Genomic DNA, 18,766 nt, shown 5'->3' with positions numbered 1-18,766 from the left:
GGGAATTGGGCTTCACAAGGGATGCAGTCCACTTCCACCGAGAGCTAGCAAAATCCTTCCAGTCACTTTGACAGGAGTGTCAAACTTCCATCCAAGAGAAATGCAGGAGTCTTAAAACTTAATTTTGATTCATTATGATAACTAACACACATCTGTAAAGGATAACAAAGGCTCAAAATGTAAAACTGTGTTGCACATTTTGACTCTTATTCCCAAAACCTACATTGATCAGGTCCCGTTCTTTTGTTTGTTGGTTTTGGTTTGGTTTTTTTTTTAAACCCTCAGAATGTTCACTCTAGCACTTGTATTGATTATATCTGGTCTGTAAGGAATACTTAATGTCAAAGAGCATTACAGAAAATGTGCTATCTTTCTGAATTTTAGCCAGCTGTTTGATGTGTAACATTGGCAGTTTAAAGCTCATGCTGAATTTTTAAACCATTTGGAAAATAAATCAGAGACTTCACTGGGACGTCTCTGATTTACACCAGCTGGGAATTTGACCCTGAGTCTTTTAGAACAGGCTAATTGCCAATCAATAGGAAAAACTTTCAGTCAGTATGTGAAAAATAGCATTCAACTGCCAGTTCAGTCCCTGGCTTTTCTGGTGGAATTTTTGCAAACAAAATTGTCTCAACATTTTTAGTGGCTGCCCAGGTAACAGTTACAGGTTCTACTCAAAGCAGCTGCTATGGCTTCACATGCTTTTGGGGCAGGGAGGGAAGGAATTAGGAAGTACATGAAAGGGGGAAAAATGGGAATACAGCCATATGGGACTTATGTGCTGGGATCATTCCTCCCAGCAGATGGGTAGGAAAAGGCAAAGGATTGACTATCAACATGGAGCCAAAGGAAGGAGCACGGGTCACTGTGTCAAACTGATATCTCACATACATCATCCTGGGAGCTGCTGTGAGTCAAAACAGGTCTTAGCATAACAGTGTGCCTAAAATTAGCACCAGCTCTCTGATGCTAACCAGATTCCTAAGTAGGCACAGGAAGAAGGGTGGTGCCAGTACAGGATGATCTGTGTAGGTTGTTGAGGTATTGATGCTCAGTCTGTGGATCAAGTACGTAATAAATAGACAGCAAAAGTCAAATACCCAACCTGAAAAAGTGCTCAGCCCAGGTCTGGCCAACATCTGCCCCCACAGAGGGCCACAGCATCACCTGAGTATGGGCTCCTATGGGAGGTGCTGACATCCATCTTTTGAGTAACAGCCTCAGAAGCATTTATAGCATTTTCTATAAATGGTTATAGCATTTGCCCAGGGGCTGGGGCCAATCTCAGCAGCAAGCTGTAGAATTTAGCTTTCTCCTCGCTTCTGCTGTCTGTAGTCTTAACATTTATCTTGCCAACTTGATAGATTAGGCCTATGATTGCATGGTATTTTGGGTAAAGCAGAACATTCAAGGCCAAACAGAAGACCTAAAATAATCTTAGGCCTGGTTTTCTACTTTTCCCCAATGTCTCCATATATGAGGCTGCTAGTGAGCTGCTCTCATCAGACACCCCAAAACTGATATAGTAACCCAGCAATATTGTTCATTTCATCTGTTCTTGCTAATAACTTTTTTTAGTCATATGGAAGATGGATGGAAAAGACCATTTGAAAGATGGCACATTGGCATCTCCCCATCTTGGATTCCTACCTCTCGGCCGCTTGGCTTGTGCAGCAGGTCTGCTGTTCTTGGCTGGGTCTGGAGCAGCAGGCACACAAATGGCCCAGGTGGAATTATCTATTTTTAAACTGGTTTCTGCATCAGCAGAAATTGGAAGCTGATCTATAACTCCAAAAGAGCATCAAATCTCTCTTATACCCACTCTCACACTAAGCTCACATCCCATTTCCCTGAAGTTAAAGCTTTACTCAGAGAAATCAGCTCCAGGTGGATGAATTTCCTAGAATGTGCATTCATTAGTTACTGCTGGCATAGCACAGTGAAGGTGGAGAATGTTACACAAGCAAGTAATAATGCTACTAATATGTGCTACTATTAAGGCTATTAAAATACCAACTGGCATTGCAGAAAATCTGGTGTCATTAAATACATATTAGGGCTTTATAATGAACAATCAGCGCGACTGGTCCTGTGCAATCTTGGCAGACAGAGTTTTAGAGGAACACGTTCACTTCACAGCTTTGTAGCGCTGGGACTGTTACTCTGTGGTGGGATTTGAAGGCAGAGCAGCGAGGGCAGTGGCGAGCATCGCTGTGGAGGCAGGTCTCGGGTGCAGCACTGCAAGCAGGCTCTGCTCTCCGCAGCTGCCTGCACCCTGGTCTGCCCGCACCCTGGTCTGCCCGCACCCTGGCCCGCGACACCACCACCCTCCACATGCCAGTGAGCTCCTGGGCAGGGAAAGGAACGGCCATGACATGTACCTGAGCTGTGTCCAGATGGAGTGTCTGAACAGTGCAAAGGTTTGGAGGAAAGGGGAAGGTGAGGGTGAAATGTGACCTCTGGGCTCTGGGGCCCCATCTGCTCTGCAGTGGGTTGAGGCACTCGTAGGTGAGTTGCTGGGCTACTCCTTGGCTGGTGTATTGGCAGCCAGCTTTGCTAACTCCTGCACATTTACTATTGCTTTTTAATAGCTAGAGGATTTCTTCCAGTGCTGGCTGGCAAAAGTACAGAGTACAGAAGAAATAATAGTTTTCATCTATGAAGGAGAGCATTTGGCTGGGGTTAGCTTGTATATGGTTTTCTCCAAGCATGTCCACTTTTTCTGGAACTGAAAATTTTGTCTTGCATTTCTATTCATGTTCGTGGCTACAGATGAGATCAGATCACTGACATTTGAGTACTGAATCTGTCCCTTTCAAGAAACAGCATGTCTATTTTGTGCATGCTGCAGATCCAATGTATCTCAGACACAGCAGATGTTCTCTGCAGATCAGCTATAAAACTTTTGCCCCAGAAAGTCAACACTTCCCAGAGGTGCTGGACCACTGCTCAAGCCACACTAGGTTTAACCTATGTGGTGTGGAGAAATGACTGAAAACTCACAAAGCCAAATGTCAGTAAGAGCTTCATGCCTATTGTTTTTAATTGGTGGCTTTTAAGTCACTCACGTAATGATTCCAATAAATACCTGCTCTTTTATAGCATGTCCAGCCTGTGAATCTTAAAATGCTTTTACAAAGGTTATAAACAACCATTTTACAGATAGTCAAACTGCAGTCCAAAGAGACAGTCTTGCAGCTGGCTGATGGCTGAGCCAAGAACAGGACAAGAGCCCCTGGACCCCAAATGAACGTGCTACCCCCAAAGCCAAAGGATGAACAGGATCACACCTTACCACAAACTATTGCAACTGTACATCCTGCAAAAGAAGACGTCGCCAAGCACAGCACAGGGATGGCCTAACGGACAAATCATCCTTTCTTTGCCTCAGAAATCTATAATGTTTCCTCCGGGGTCTTTCTCATGCTTTTTTCAGTGCTTGTTGTTAAAAGCACTGGCATAGTTCTTGTCAAGACAGTGCAGTTACAGCAGCATACATCTGTTGAACTCCTGATCCTATCTGTTCTCAGCAAAAGCAGCTAAATGTGAGGAATGGTACCAGAAATACCAGACCTATGGTCTATCTCCAATGGGTGCTTTCATTCATTCATTCAAAAAAAAATAATCACAGACAGACTTGCATAGAAAGAACTAAAAACATGAATTCCAATCAGCAGGGGTTTTCAGAGTTTGCCAAGTGAAGCTCTGAGCAGTTTACCTGTCTTAACTGGTTTAGCTAAACTACATCATATCCATTCCTGAATGCTTTTTAACTGGTAAAAGTAGCTTTAATTCACCCTGTCTCCCTTTACTCCTAGAGTGACTTAAAGAAACTTGAGCAAAGGCCCTTTACTTTTGAATAAGTGCCACACGAAGGTTTTAATATGGTCAGTCCCACTCACTTTAAGTGCCCGACTTTAGCTACTCCACAGCACCATTCCCAGCTCTCCCCATCCACCTGCTCCCAGTTCCAGCTGCTGAATAGAAAAGTCCAAAATTACTAACTCCTGAGCCTGTGGTAGCAAGCCTCAAAAGATGGTCCTCAGGCTCAAGATCTAGAAAGCAAGGAGGAACTCAGCTGAAAAGCATCTCTAAAATCTTTGTGAAGTGAGCAGCTCCGGTGACCTGCCTCATTCTCACAGGCTGTTAACAAACCAGCGCTGCTCCTGTACAGCCTGTTCTGCAGCGGTGGGAACGAAGCCCCCCTGGGCACACACCTTCGGGCGTATGGCACCACTGGGAGAAGAGCTATGAACTCCCATGTGGTGCCTGGTTAATGTTTATTTAGTTCACAGTATTAAAACCTGAGCTATAGACATAAAAGCACTGTGAGAACTGTCTTGTCTACTTGCTGAAAATGTTATTGCATATACAGAATTCAACATAAAGGAACTACAGTCTATGAAAAGGTATTTCTTTATGTTGCCACCAAACCTATGAAACAGAAATCTGCTTTAGCTGTAGCAGATTAGCTTTATCTACATGGTTTGCCTACTTCCCGAATATAATGCAGTAGCTGAATTTTACATTAAAATCTTTACATTTTTATGTTCTATCCTTTTTGGGGATCAGTTAATGAATAATACCCACAATTTTATCATGTTATCTGAGTGACTTGATCTCTCTGACCAGATCAACCAATTTCTTTCAGTCAAGCTTCAAGGCAAGTGTTAATGGGGAAAAATGTAAAATTTACTTTTTTAGAAATCTTCTCTCCCTTCAAATAAAATTTGCTGTTTCCTTAAGAGGTTCTTTGAAGAAAGCTTGCTCATTAAAATATTAATTGGAAACAGAGAGAAAAGGGTCATGAACAGAGTCACATATCTATTGAAATCTGCCTAGAGGAATGTGATTACCTAGTTTCTCAAATAGACTTTGTAGCACTGATCAATTCATTGCATTGAAAAGCACAGCAAAATAACCTTTATAATCTTCTCTTTGCTCAGTAGATTTGATGGTGTTGAAATGAACAAATATAAGGAGAGGATTATGACTTTTTCATATTATCTCCTGGGAAAGGACCACTTCCAAAATAAGGTAAACCTTTCTGATGATTTAAAAGAGAGGAGCGACATCACATTTCCTTATTCCAGACTTCACTATTGAGTACATATTTTTACACAATGCAATCCAAATCTTTTTCCAGGATGACTCAAGACATAAGGAAAAAAAAAATGTTTTCTGACTGTGTCTGCCGTGGTAACTTTGTGTCCCATTGCTGGCTTCCAGGGCTCTGCTTTCTGAACAGTTCAGAGTCCCTTCCTCTGCCACGGTGCTGCGGGCAGGAGCCCGGGCAGCTGGTGAAGCAGCACAGCAACAGGGTCAACAAACCAAACTCCTCCATGCGATTAGCCCAGCCACGAAGTGAGAGGGAATCAGAAATGCAGCCCGTTTACAGTGGCAGAGGTGGGCACCCATTTGCTTTGCTCCTGCTCATATGAGGAGCAGGATTTGTACAGCTCCTTGGCAACTCTGTCCTGCTTCTGCTGGACAGGGTTTTGAAGAGTAATCAGAAAAGATTTCTGGGTCTCCAGCAGCATACTGACCTATGGGCAGGGCTTTCATAAATGTGCTAGGGCTGCCCAAGCATCCCTATGGCCTGCTGTTACATGGCCTTGCTTGCCAGTGGGTTATGTCTGGCTTGACTAAGGAGGCCTGGTGCACTAGTTCCTGAAGAGCCCAGTAAAAGGTACAAACAGAGTCACTTCAAGCCTCCAGCTGTCTGTCACACTTCTGACTCGTGCTGACATTTCAGAAGCTTGCAGCTTTTCCAATGGCCTGTTTTCGTTCTCTTTACATCTCTGATCAGGGACTTGAGTTTTTACAAAGCACCAAGTGCTTCCGTCTGCATACCAAGAGCACTCACCCCTCCTGATTTCAAACGCTGGGAGGAGGTTGGGATCGCTTTGTTTGCTGTGCCAAAGAGTACATGCTGTAACAAGTGAATGTGGGCATAAGTGGTGTGCCACAAACTTCACTCCGTGCCACTTAGGGAAGGACTGGAAGAACTGGATTTCTGCCAGCCAGTATAAAGGTAAGGTAGCCGGGGAACAGGCAGTCCTGGTAGCTCTCTCCTGCAGAGCCTTGTAAGCAGCAGATCTCATCAGAACCAGGTAAAAAAACTCTGCATGAATTTGCTTATTTTGGTTTAAGCCTGCTACTGTTTGAGCTGGGTCATTCTAAACTAAGGGTGGGATTCAGGTATATCCCACCTGGCCTCCAGCTGCTGTCCCAAAGGGACATGGGACTGCTGTGCATCCTGTGTCATACCTGCCAACCCCATGGAGATACCTGGGAAAGAACAGGGCAGTTATAATGTACTGTATATAGACAAGTGAATCATCACCAAGTGTTTTTACAACTGTTTGCACTGGGGTTTGGGGGGGGGGGGGTTAGTCTGCATAAATTTGCGTTTAGAAAAGAAATGTCTGTGTCCTAAAGCATAGGGATACTCAGGAAGGTGGTTTGTTTTGCTGTGCTTACTCATAGACGTGCACTGGTGGCAACCACAGTGAGCCAAGATGCCTACATCTAGCAGACAGATATTACCGAACTCCTTAAAAAACCACTGCTCAGGCACTTCCTAGTACTCTAGACCGCTACATTCCTTCAGCACATCAGGCCTTCCTAGTAATGTCTCATCACCACCTGACCCCTCTTGCCACGTGGCTACTTGGAGACCTATTTCACATTTGTGACTTGGTGGGATTCTCTGGAATTGTCATCTATCTGACTGCCAGAGGGTGATTTGTGAAGTGTCCTTAGAGCATATCGCCTGGACGTCTGAGGGAAAGCCAGCTAGTAGCGATAAACCCCAATTCTATCTCATTTTATTCAACAGGCTAGCATTGTAGGAAATGTGTTTGAAAGACCTGTTTGCTGATCTTGTTTGGGAGCAGGGACTTAAACCCAGGCCTCCTGCGCTTCTAACTAAGCTTGGTGAATCTTTAGATAGTGATGCAAAAAATAAGAAGTACTTTTGCTGAAACATTACAGGGCGGGGGGGGGGAACTGTGAGCTTTCGTAGACGTAACATGGTTCCTTTCTCAGAACAGAAAGCCAGAGACGAGGGTGTTGGGGCTGCGAAGGCCGGCTGCTCCAGCAGGATGGTCGGCTGGGAGCTGAGGTGACCCCAGGCTGGGCCATGCCCTCACCAAAGGGCGCAGTCCCATGGGGACTGGACATGGCAGGCCGAGCCAGTTGCTGGTAACAGGGCCCACTGACAGCCCCACACGAGGCAAGCGATGAGCCGGCTCCAGAGAGCCCAGTCAGGAGCAGCAGCAGATGAGGCCGGAGACGAGATGACAGCGTGGGCCCGAGCGATCCACCCAGGAGACAGGGACAGGGACAGGGCTGGCGACGGGCACCCCTGCAGCGTCTCTGGGGCGAGGACCCAGAGCCCCAGGCTGAGCCAAAATGGGGCTCCTGGGCCATGGGCTGGGGGGGAGGGAGGCCCCAGGGGAGGCTGGGCCGGGACAGAAAGGCCATCAGGGCCTTCAGGGCCGTGGTGGAGAAGCGTTTGAACCCTTTTTGTCAAAGAATCTCCAAGGCATGGAAGATGGGGGCTCCAGGCATGAGATGAGCCATATCCTTGGGATGAGCCCTATCCATGAGAAGCTTTGGATGCTGTGACATGGGTACGTCTCCTAATGTGACATGGGTACCTCTCCTCATGTCTTGGTGCAGCAGGAAGAACCCTCAAGTTCCCTAAACTACCAGCAGTGTGCCCTAGCTGGGTGTTTGAGAAAGGCAGGGCAAGAGAGTTTTTTGAGGCCTGCAAGTAACACATTTAAAAACAGATCCCTCCCTATAAGGTAAGGGCTCTGCAGGCTGTGGATGAAGTGCTGGATTAAGACCTCTTGGAACTGCTCTGGCTTCAGTCCTTAACATATTTTGTGGCCATACAAAAGTCTATGATTGTTTTTCACCTTCAAAATGTTCCTTAATTCATCATCTTCATGAGATCTGCTGTGGAAACACTGGCACCAATTACTCCTAATACAATTTCTTTTTCTGACTGGAATTTACATATTTATTAAAGCATTGTCTGCCTCATTTAACCTTAGGATTGAATAGAGAGAGGTCAGGAATGTAAAGAAATAGAAATACAAGGAAAATAAAAGCATATTTGAAGGAACCTCTAAAGTAACAAACTAAGTTAAGCAAAAGAGTAGCTCTACCACACAGATTCTCTGCTGACAAGCTTGGAAACCCCTCCAAATAGCATCTAAAAGCTATGAAATTCCATTTGCTTATGCACAGTCCCCTCATTTTTAGCACATTTTAGCACAAAGTTTCTAATATTCTAAATAGTCAGAAAAAAAATTCAAAAGCTTTATGCACAGATATAGCAAGCAACCTAAAATATACATTGCTTCCTTTGGGAAAAAAATAGCTGAACTTATGTGAGGAGTATCTACTAAAAGATGTTCTGGAGGATACTGAGCATCATTTCACAAATATATTGCTCAATTTGTCAAATTTATTTACACATAGACAGGCCTGCTATAAATATTATAGCATTGGTTACTGCTTTTAACTGTGTTAGCTTTGATAACAAGACTGTGTGTTGGAGTTTTATTGTGTACATTAATTCCCACCAGTCTGGCATTGTATGCATTAAAATATCTATTTAACAGACCACAAGTAGGGGATAAAATATCAGAAATAACTCTCAGAATTGACACATACTCAAGATGTTGTCTTCCTACTAAATTAATGACAACAGTAATGGTAGCAAGATTTCAAAAAGTCACATTCTTCTCTTAGAGAGACACAGTTAGGGAAAGAACATGATGCTGGCAGGTAGACAAACTCTGTCGGTACAAAATGGTAGAGCCTGTTAATCTTTGCCAGCTCATTGTGTTTGCACATGCTAATAGCAATAAAGAAGGTGCTGTCACTTGGAAGTATTTATATCAAGGTACTACAATCATCTTTCATGCAGTTGAGCAATGTATGAAATAAAATAGTTTTTCGGGTGTTGTAACAACACCTGTTTTTGACGTAAGAAAACACCTTACAGCCTGAGCAGGGCCTGCTGTATCCCTGTTTATCAACACATTGTGGGGGGCATAAGTTATGATAAATCTGTTTTTACCATTAGTTCAACTTGTAAGCAGCGTAAAGCAGCCCATAAGACAAATCAACAAAACAAGACTTTAGAAGTGAGAATGCAAGGGTTTGGTTTTTTTATTAAATCATAAATAAAATGTCACCTGTCAAAATATACCTCCTCCTTTTCCTTGTCCAAGGGAGATGAGTAGAAAAAAAGAGAAAAGCGCAACAGGTAGGGTAGAAATGCAGGCAATGGCTTAGGAATTCAGTCACTTTTCCCCCAGATTGATGCCCTGAAGGGAAGGGCTCTGGCCATGGCATGACCCCAGCCCAGAGCACTCAGCAGCTGCAGAGGAGCAACCCAGAGGAGGAGCTAATCCTGCTCCTGCTAAGTATGAGGTGTCAGTGCCCTGGGCCAGGTTTGACCCTCAGAGCCAGGGCAGTGCCAGGGCTTCTAAAAGAAACCTGCAGGCAAAAGGCAAGGCTTGGGGAAAAAAAGAAAAGTTTTGGAACAACTGTGAGAGATCTTAATTTTCAACTGCATTTTCCAGCAGTTATGTCCTCTTATTTCCAAGGGATTCAGATAATGCAACCCAGATGCCTCTCTGGCTATCACTTTAAAGGATCCAAATTTTTTTCAGTCAGGAAATGAAAAAATCCTTTTATAGCTGTTTCATTTCAACAAATGATTTTGCCTTCAGCTTTTTCACTTATAAGTAAATACAAAATCAAAATTAAAATGAAAAGTAATTTAAAATGACAAACAAACTTTTTTTCCAAAATATTTTTATATTGTTGCAACTTTCTTTCCCCTTTTTACTGAGATTTTATGTTGGAGAAAAAGTAAACAATTTAATACATCTCAGAAATATATTTGTTTAAAAGTAGTGTCCTTTCTAATGCCAAACAGCTTTTCCAGCAGCTCTACCTCCTGCACTTTAAATACTGAAGTCAAACTACTCTTTAAAACATTTGCTCAATGCATTCTGCAGAATGCTACATATCATTTGGTCATTTTCACCCGTGCAGAGGGTCTTTAATATCTCAAAGGCAGTGATGTTTAAAATGCAAATAAACATGCAATGGGGATAATTTTTCTAAAATTTATACTGTTGACTCTATGATCTGTGTTTAAGAATGTATTTTACCAACCAGTTCCAACTGATTTAAATAGAATTCTGGCTTTGAAATCCTTTAAATATTTAAGTCATTCTGTGGGCCTAAACCTTAACTCTTTCTGGTTTAATTTATATTGATATTGGTAATTCAGGGATTACAGCACTGAAAATAGGAACAAGAAATACCACCCAAATTCAAGTGAGAACTGGGGCTAGAGAAGCGGGTTCAGTAACAGTCACCTGCACCTTTCAGTGATCCTTGCCCAAAGCCTAAAGAAAACTAAGCTTGAACTCTTAGAAGAAAAAAAAAAAAGAGAGTTTTCTTTCAGCTTATCACAGTCCATGCTCCTTGCAATAATTTCATTTTTTTCAACTGGAAATAGAAATAGCAAAAAATGCCACAAGATATCCTACTCTGATGATCCTACCAAAATCAAGAACAGAGAAATTACTGGAAATTGCATTATAAAACCTCACCTAGGAAAGTTGCCTGGTTCAGGAAACTTAGATGAGTTTCAGTTACAACTGGACAGCTTTTTGTTTTTCAAAGCTTCTGAAAATTCAGGTCTCTGAATTTCCTCTTATTTATGAAAATGTTAATATTTATACTTATGTATATAAACATCAGATTTTATACTTTAACCAACAATTTAGGCAACATAGAATGTCTAGCATGTAAAAAGGTCACAAAACCAGACACTGAGTTTACTGGCTTTGGGCGAAATTGAAGGTTCTTCCCTTTGGGGCTTGACTGCTGTTAGGTTTCCACAATGCAAAGAGCAAATACCTCAGAAAAGTCTCCTCCAAGGGTCACAAGCCAGCTGTTCCTGTCTACCACATATAAGCTGCAAAACCCACTGTTGCATTTGCTATTGCTTCAGCAAAATTATTTTTCCCCTTCAATTTTCTGCTTTATTTCTGCAAGAATTCTCTATATCCCCTACCAGTAGGTTACATTCAGCCGGGTACAATGACAGACATTCAGCCATCAGCAAACACAGCTGCTCCTGAAGTTCTGCTTGGCTGAAATATATCCCTGTGAGGTGAGCGGGATAATAAGGTTTCCTTTCTTGTAGGGAAACCTTGTGTGAGTCTGTTCAACATTGTCATACAGGACTAAGCTAGTTAAGAATACCAACAACAGCCACAATAGCTAATGGGCTTGTAAGCTGATATGCATAATGAAAAATCTGTATTAATGTTTATTAATTAACTTGGAAAAGTTAGAAAAAGATGATGTTTGAAAAAAAAAAATTCTTCCCTTTGGAAAGTAGCAAAATATGTGGAAAGTTCATATGATCACTTTATTGCCAAATAGGCTGAGTATCAGGCTAAAGGTGGGGGAAAAAATTAATATTATTATATTATAAGATATGGTGATCCAAAAGAAAAATTTAGGTCAAATGTTAGGAAAATTTTACAACAGATCCAGTAATATTGCAAATTCTTTGCGCAGAAATCTTTAAACTGTTATTTTCCATACAGACATGTCAGAGACATGGTTATCAACTGTGCAGGGAGTTCAGCTTACCCAGGACCGCAGGCTGGTACAGCCAGATTTCTGAAGAAGGAGTTAGCACAGAGTGAGCGCTGGGGACAGGACAACTAGATCAATCCCTTGCACCAGAACACACGCCAGCCACTCAGTACCTATATTTGATGGATTTGACACATCAATGCCCCATCACTTCCCTCCATAAATGTAAATCACACACTGTTCACCAGTGGATTAATAGTTGCTATTACTCTTGCAATTGTCCACAAGATCAAAGATGGAATCATGACAAGATTAGAGGAGCAGTGGAACCAGAAAGGAGGAGTTCAAGCAGGTTTAGAGTGGTTCCCTCCAAAGATATCTTACACTTTGGACCCTGAAAAAGCAGGAAAGAACCGGGATTTTGTCTGCAGCCCTTTTGTATGTGAACATGTGAGGAGGTGTTGGTTTACCCCCGCTGCCTGCCAGTTCTTCTGAAGGGACACGAAGGAATGCAATTACAGGTTGGGTCGCACCATATACCCTGGCTACCTGATCTGAGCATCTGGGCCATTAGAACATGGCAGCCAAAAAGGAGAGTGAGGGGCTCTTTGCCTACTGCCTGTGTTAGTTGTATCTGAAATTGGTACTCACGGGTCCTGGGTAGCCTCCTCTTTGTGGTAAAGAAACTTCAAAGAGCATCCTGTCTCCCCACTCAGGGGCAGCATGGACTGTGAAAGGAGCTTCAATGTTTGTGGCTTTAGGCATTTTGCTGCCTGACAATCTCATCTTTTACTGACCTAAATTCACATTTTTTGCAGTTGCTTCAGGGCATTCACAGAAGGCTGACTCCACTTTGAAGATGGAAATGTTATAAATGTGAAACACCCCTGTGATTATTTACATGCAAATTTACATTGTATCAGTCATTTACATTATAGCAATCAAAACGATAAGGTCAGAATTCAGGGAAAGGTCATTTCTGCCTGAAAATAATGTGCCACTCAAAAATATTTGACCAACTCTAAGCTGAGCTCAGGTAGAACAATTGATAGATATCACACGTCCTTTCCTCAGATATCGAACACGAAGCTTTCAAAACTACAATGAAGTTGTTACATACTGCCTTCCTGTGGCTCCTGAAAATATTTCCACTCCAAGTTTCACCATAAAAATGCCTTACTGCAGAGCAGTTGTTCCTGTGATACATTTACAACGTAATCCTCTCCCTCAGCTCATGGCAATTTAACAGCCCTATTCCACTAAATTCCTTACATTCTAAATCTTCAGGTAACTCTAGAGCCTGGTCCTGCTCATAGTACAGGCAATGAAAAAAAGTATGTTAATTTTAATAGCACAGGATCAGATCCTTAGGCAAGGCATTTTATCAGTTTTTTTTCTCAAACTGGTAATAAATGCAGTAAACAAATATATTTACTGGACCTCCTCAGTCAGTATACATTTATTCTCTTTCCTTTGTTCCTTTCTATTTGCAACCTCTAATTTTTTACCATTCTATTTGCAACCTCTAATTTTTTACCGTGTAGTTGCCTTTTTTACCCTCCCATCCTATTTCTGAATTGCTCCTTAATTCTCCATGTAAGGCCAGTTCTCTTCCTTCTTCCTCTTCATTAAGAAAATTTGTGGTATAAGAGGGTGCTGATTCTTTTCAACCTATATTTCCATTCTGCAGTATTTTAGTTTTACCTTGCATGAACAAACTCAGAATTATTCACAAATAAAAGCAAGAAAAGATCTATCTCTGCTTGATTTTCCCTCGGAGACAAGAAGAGCCACTGAATAATTATACTCGCTGGAAACCAGAGTACATTTTCTGAGTTAGTAGCAGTTCTCAGGGAATTAGTTGTAGTAAATTGCTCAAGTTTCACAGGCCAGTGGGCTTAGGGTAAACTTAGCGGTAGCAATCAGAGGAGGAAAAATCTTTCTCCCTCAAGGAAAGAAAGATAGTTGGAGAAAAATAATATAAAGCATTTGCTCAGTGAAAGAGTTGTATCTAGGAAAAGAAATGCTAAAAGAGAATAACAAATACCTGTGGCTGACAAACTAGTGGCTTCATCTAACTGCAGAAAAATACCAATTAAATTTTATGTAGCAGTGGGACATCATGAAGCAGTATCCCTGCATTTGCAATATTGCACACTGATCTGAGCAGGACTCTACCTCAAAAATATGTTAAGCATTATAAGCAATTTAGGGAAAAAGAATATGAACAGGAATTGAAGAGACCACCATATACATAAAAAAAGACAAAAATGACTGAGTATGCAACGTTTCCTGGTAAAAGAGGACAAAATAATAGACTGTAATAAAAATTGCTGTAGATGCAAGAAAAGGGAGGATCTATCTAGTGTGATGTCAAAGGTTATAAATAGAAACAGTGGACTAAACCTAGGAAAGGAGGGAAAGTCTCGTGAATATTAGGGCAAAATTAAAGCTATGAGATTATTTTGTTCTATGGGAGGTATTTGAAAAGAATATGTGAATTGTTAAAGAACAGACCAGGTGACCTATTAAACTTTATCTCACTTGTAAGACTCTTGACAGCTATATTCAGAGAACGAAATGTCATTAACCTCAATATCATTGATACTTTCAATAAAACAAGTTAATCTGGCACCTTGTTCCTGTATAAGAAAAATAGAAAATATTTTATTCAATATGCAAATTGTCATTGTCTGAATTATTTTGGATGAGAACTAAAAGAACTGAAGCATTTTAGGCCATCACAACTCATTCTGCAGTTTTCTAATCCCTGCAGTGCAATGCAGAGACATTCGCTTGCAACCATAGCACTATGATCTGCAAAAAGATGCCAGGTTGTTTCATATCATCCATCTGAATTCTCTCATCCTCCCTTTGCAGAACTGGTGGGGAGAATGGTGCTCATTGTCAAACACACTTCCATGTGCTGGGCCAAAGTTAATTACACAGGACGTAGACTGGCTTAGACCTGCTTAGGATCCAGCACGTGACAGCGCTCACTATGCTGGAAAATGAATGACGAGCACTGCCCTGCTAATGCGTGATGTAACCATTAACTCAAGGGCAGTCACAGAGAAAGCTATAAAGGAGGTAAAATCAGTAGAGCATAGACACTATTTGCTAAGTGCCAGCTGTTAATCCAGGGTAGTGAGTTAATTTTTAAAGGAAGAACTTGCCATAAGAGAGTCGTGCACGCTCCCACAGCTCCCAGAAGGATTGCACCTTGCTGAGATGTGGAACCCAGTCTGGGAGCAACGGCAAGGATGGTGCAAACAATTTTTCCTCCTGAGCTTGTCTGTCGTCATTACCTATTTTGGTACATTTTCTGACTCCTGCTTCCAGATGGCAATTTATAGCTTAGCTGAATAAAAAAAAAAGGTAATTTTTCTCCCTGTTTTGCAGATATATTCTTTCATTGTGATATACAGCATACATCACAGCAGATGTATATTGTGTTTTCAAGTGCTGCTGAAAAGTCATGGGCAGTACACTCGAGTGATTTTTCCCAGCCACACTTTCACCTATGGTGGCGCAGAGAAGAGACTGAAGAAATGCCGACTCCTTTCTTCCTCCTCCTGCTTTATGACTGGCTGATACGACACACATTAGTTCACGTGCCACAGCCACAATCATATGGAAGGGCAGCCACCCCATATAGATCACAACGATATCTGCTGCTGAGTTTCTGCTGGGCATTTGCTTTACTTTGGTTTGCTTTAGCATCTCTTTTTTGAAAGTAAATTAATTTAAAAGGCTGTTTCCTTTGCTTGCCAAGTATTTTAGGCCCATCTTTGGGTAACCAATCTGTTACACAAATCAATTTTGAACTGTTTCCTTTAGTTGATGTTACGGGGAGATGAACAACTGCTTGGCAGTGGTACTCATGAAGCACTCAGGATCTGTTAGCATTCCTGATTTTCTAAAACTAGATTTCTAGCTCCATTAGTGTAACTAATAAAACCAAAGGGTTTGTACATGTGCATGCTTGTAGTGGTATCTGCATTTGTTTTCTTTCAGTCACTCATTACTGAATCTGGCCCAGTTGCTGCTCAGACCCTATTGATGACCATGCTGATGTCCTATATTTGTTCTTTATAAAAATAACTTGTCCAGTGTATTACTGCAGCAATTTGATAATACTTGTTTATATAGCAGGCATCTTTAGAGCTAACTTGGTACAGGCAATGCCTTGATTAAACTGTCTAATGCTGTATGCTCTTTGGAAAAGTTATCAATAGCCATGTTTTCATTTTACTTTTTGTCTTTTTTTTCCTTTTAAGTAGGTAATTATTAGAATTTATCTTCATATAATTTTTTTGAAAATTAGGCTAAATATCAAGTATTCAGTTATGCAGTATCTTGGAGAAAATGCAGATGAGCCTCTAAACCAGACAGCTGCTGCCCCAGTGGGTCCCTAGCAGGCCTTCAGACTGTGTGCACTGACTCTCAAATTGAGTAATTTTGTATTATGATATTCACATTGTCCTTTATCACATCCCAGGTAGTGCAATATAATGCATAAAGTGCTTCCATCTCCTAGGGAGAGAAATTACTTTTAATTTTCTGTGTGAATAACTGACTGTTTAAGTCTTGAATTCATCTACATACCTTACCTTTCATGCACTAATTAGAGGCCTCCTCTGCTTAGGTACCATCTGCAGGCAATGGAGAGAGATAGGCACTTCTGCAGGGTGATTCCTCCCCCCTCACCCACCCTTCAGGATTGGAGGCGAACTTGAGAGGTTCCTGCAGAGCGAGTCTATGACACCTGCGTTCCTACAGTAGGCACCTCAGCTGAATGCCTGAAGTTACCTGGGTAAACTGCACCGTGGCAGTCAATTCTTACAACTTTAACCATTTTCACGTTAGGTCTGTAGACCCACCTATGTGTCCATTATTTACTCAGTCATTAGAGGGAGAAGGTATCTCCTGGCAAGGATAAATCTACTAGATAGATGTACATAGATGGGATGGGTCATGCTCTAAGGGTTTCTGTCTTTCTGTCAATGATAAAGAGTCTGTGGAATAACTACTTTGGAGCAGGGACCTAACTTTTAGATGGCTGAGAGAAATCCCATCCTAAGTGATAAAGGAAAGTATCAATTTGGCAGCTTAATAGTCATCTTTTAGCCTATCCAGTAGGACAAAATAGGCAGCAGGATGCAAACTTCCCTGTAACATTCTGTGAGTATCATTCAAGGTTATTAGGCTCTGATTTGCCTGAAGAGTAGGAAAATAGCTCAGTCTTCATTGCCATTAACTCAGTTACATTCAGCTGTACTGCAAATTTTATGACAGTGCTGAACAGTCACTATACCAATTTTATGTAATGCAGCAGGTTGCTAAAATACTAACTGGATAGACTGGAACTGAACTTTCAACTTAGCTGTCATTCTGATAGAGGAAAAAAACTAGGTTTAACTGTAGATACTTTGAATCCATTAAGAGAGGGGATGGAGAAAGGACCAGTATTGTTTAAGTATGGGATAAAGATTATAGGTTTCAGGAAGATTTTAATGTACTCAAGTCTTGATCATCTATTTCTGATAACAATGCCTGCAATGAATTTTCAGTGGGTTTTTTATATCTTACATTTATAGAGTTTAAAATGCTTTAAAAGTCCTAATAATTCTGTAATCATATTGCATGCAAGAGTGAACAACTGGCTGCTACACTGAAAAATTCCTCGCAAGGCTACACAGACCAGCCTTGGACAAGTTGCTTAGTATTGGCTTGTAAGGTCTTGGATGAGTTCTGTGGTGCAGAAGCAAGATCAAGCGTGAGTTAAAGTTTAACTCATTCTAGTGTTACTGGCTGCAGCGTGCAGAAATTCCAAGTTTGGTTTTGCTCAAGGAAGAAATAAATGAGCCTAAAACTGATGTTTTCATCTGGGCAATTGGGAAAAAAAATACGGGCCTATATTTTTAAACATAGTCATTAATTCTGGGTGGTGCAATGTCTAAGTACCTATCTTGAGACTCTACTAATTAACAGCTCTGAATTAGCCTCACACTCGCTAAGGCAGTGTAAGGAGCTTTTGGTTCTTCTATTTCTACACTGGTTTGCAATGAAAATGTGAGCAGCCTTTAAAGGCTTTATCTAGCAAACAATCCTGCAATGTGTCTCATCTCTTGAATTATAGTGTTTTCTGACGTATCTGCAGCCAAAAGGTATTATGTATTAACCAAACTAAAGAAAATAATTCTAAGTCAAAGAGAATACTGCAGAATTCAAAGAATACAATCCTGAAAGGGTCCTCTGGAGGTCATCTGATTATCCCTTGCTTTCCAAAGTTAGCATTAACTATACCTACAACTTTCTTGAAAGATTTCCCAACTCTCCTAGACAAAGTATTCTACTGCTTGTCTGCTCTTACTGCTACAAAGTTTTTTAATATTCAATTTAAGTCTTTGTTAATGTGATTGAGATTCATTAGTCCTTGTCTAACCCCTAGTGGACATGGAGAATGTAAGTGTTCCTTCACCCCTTTTGATCCTTTTCCCATTTCATGCCTATAAAAACTATACCATATTTTCCTAATAATCTCCTTTAAAGAAATGTCCTTCATTCCTTCAGTCCTACCATGCTGTATTTCCTAGACTTCTGTTGATTTCCGTGTTCTGCTGCATCTTTGGTATTCTACTTGGCTGATTTCTTCTACCTCAGTATAAAGTTTTGCACTCTATTGAGTTGAATCCAAATTTTTCCTGGTTATTCCTTCCATATGAGATTTTTTTTTTTTTTTTTTTTTGCATCCTATGCCAGACCTCTGCAGACCCATAGGCCATGCTAAACAAAATATAAACACTTGTCTGAATATACATACAGGTAAGCCTCTAGTAGGATTTTGAGGAGGCTGTGCATGCTGAGCTGGCATAATTTTAGTGCACATCAACACATACACATATGAATACATACACCTTTCTGCAATTGTACCTGTGATGCGTATGTGTACATGTCACACTAATGAAGAGTCCTATTGCTACGTGACTCTAGTAAACAAGAGCTACCACCTGGGCATTCCCATTTGGGGGCTTTTTAAAATCTTTTTTTATACCAGTGTATTTTGCTGATCATTTTTCTGTATTTTCTTGGCAACAAATTAATTCAG

General features: G+C 41.2%; 1 long non-coding RNA gene across 1 annotated transcript in view; it reads right to left on the bottom strand.

The window, feature by feature from the left end:
* Window positions 1-18,766, bottom strand: part of LOC138688976 (uncharacterized) — a 60,951-nt gene that overhangs the window by 6,772 nt on the left and 35,413 nt on the right. The gene's annotated exons all lie outside the window — the stretch shown is intronic.

The sequence above is a fragment of the Haliaeetus albicilla genome, chromosome 14 (genome assembly GCF_947461875.1).
Source record: "Haliaeetus albicilla chromosome 14, bHalAlb1.1, whole genome shotgun sequence".
In the NCBI taxonomy this organism is placed as follows: domain Eukaryota; kingdom Metazoa; phylum Chordata; class Aves; order Accipitriformes; family Accipitridae; genus Haliaeetus; species Haliaeetus albicilla.
Note: the sequence above shows the minus strand (reverse complement) of the source record. Positions and strands in the feature narration are given on the sequence as shown.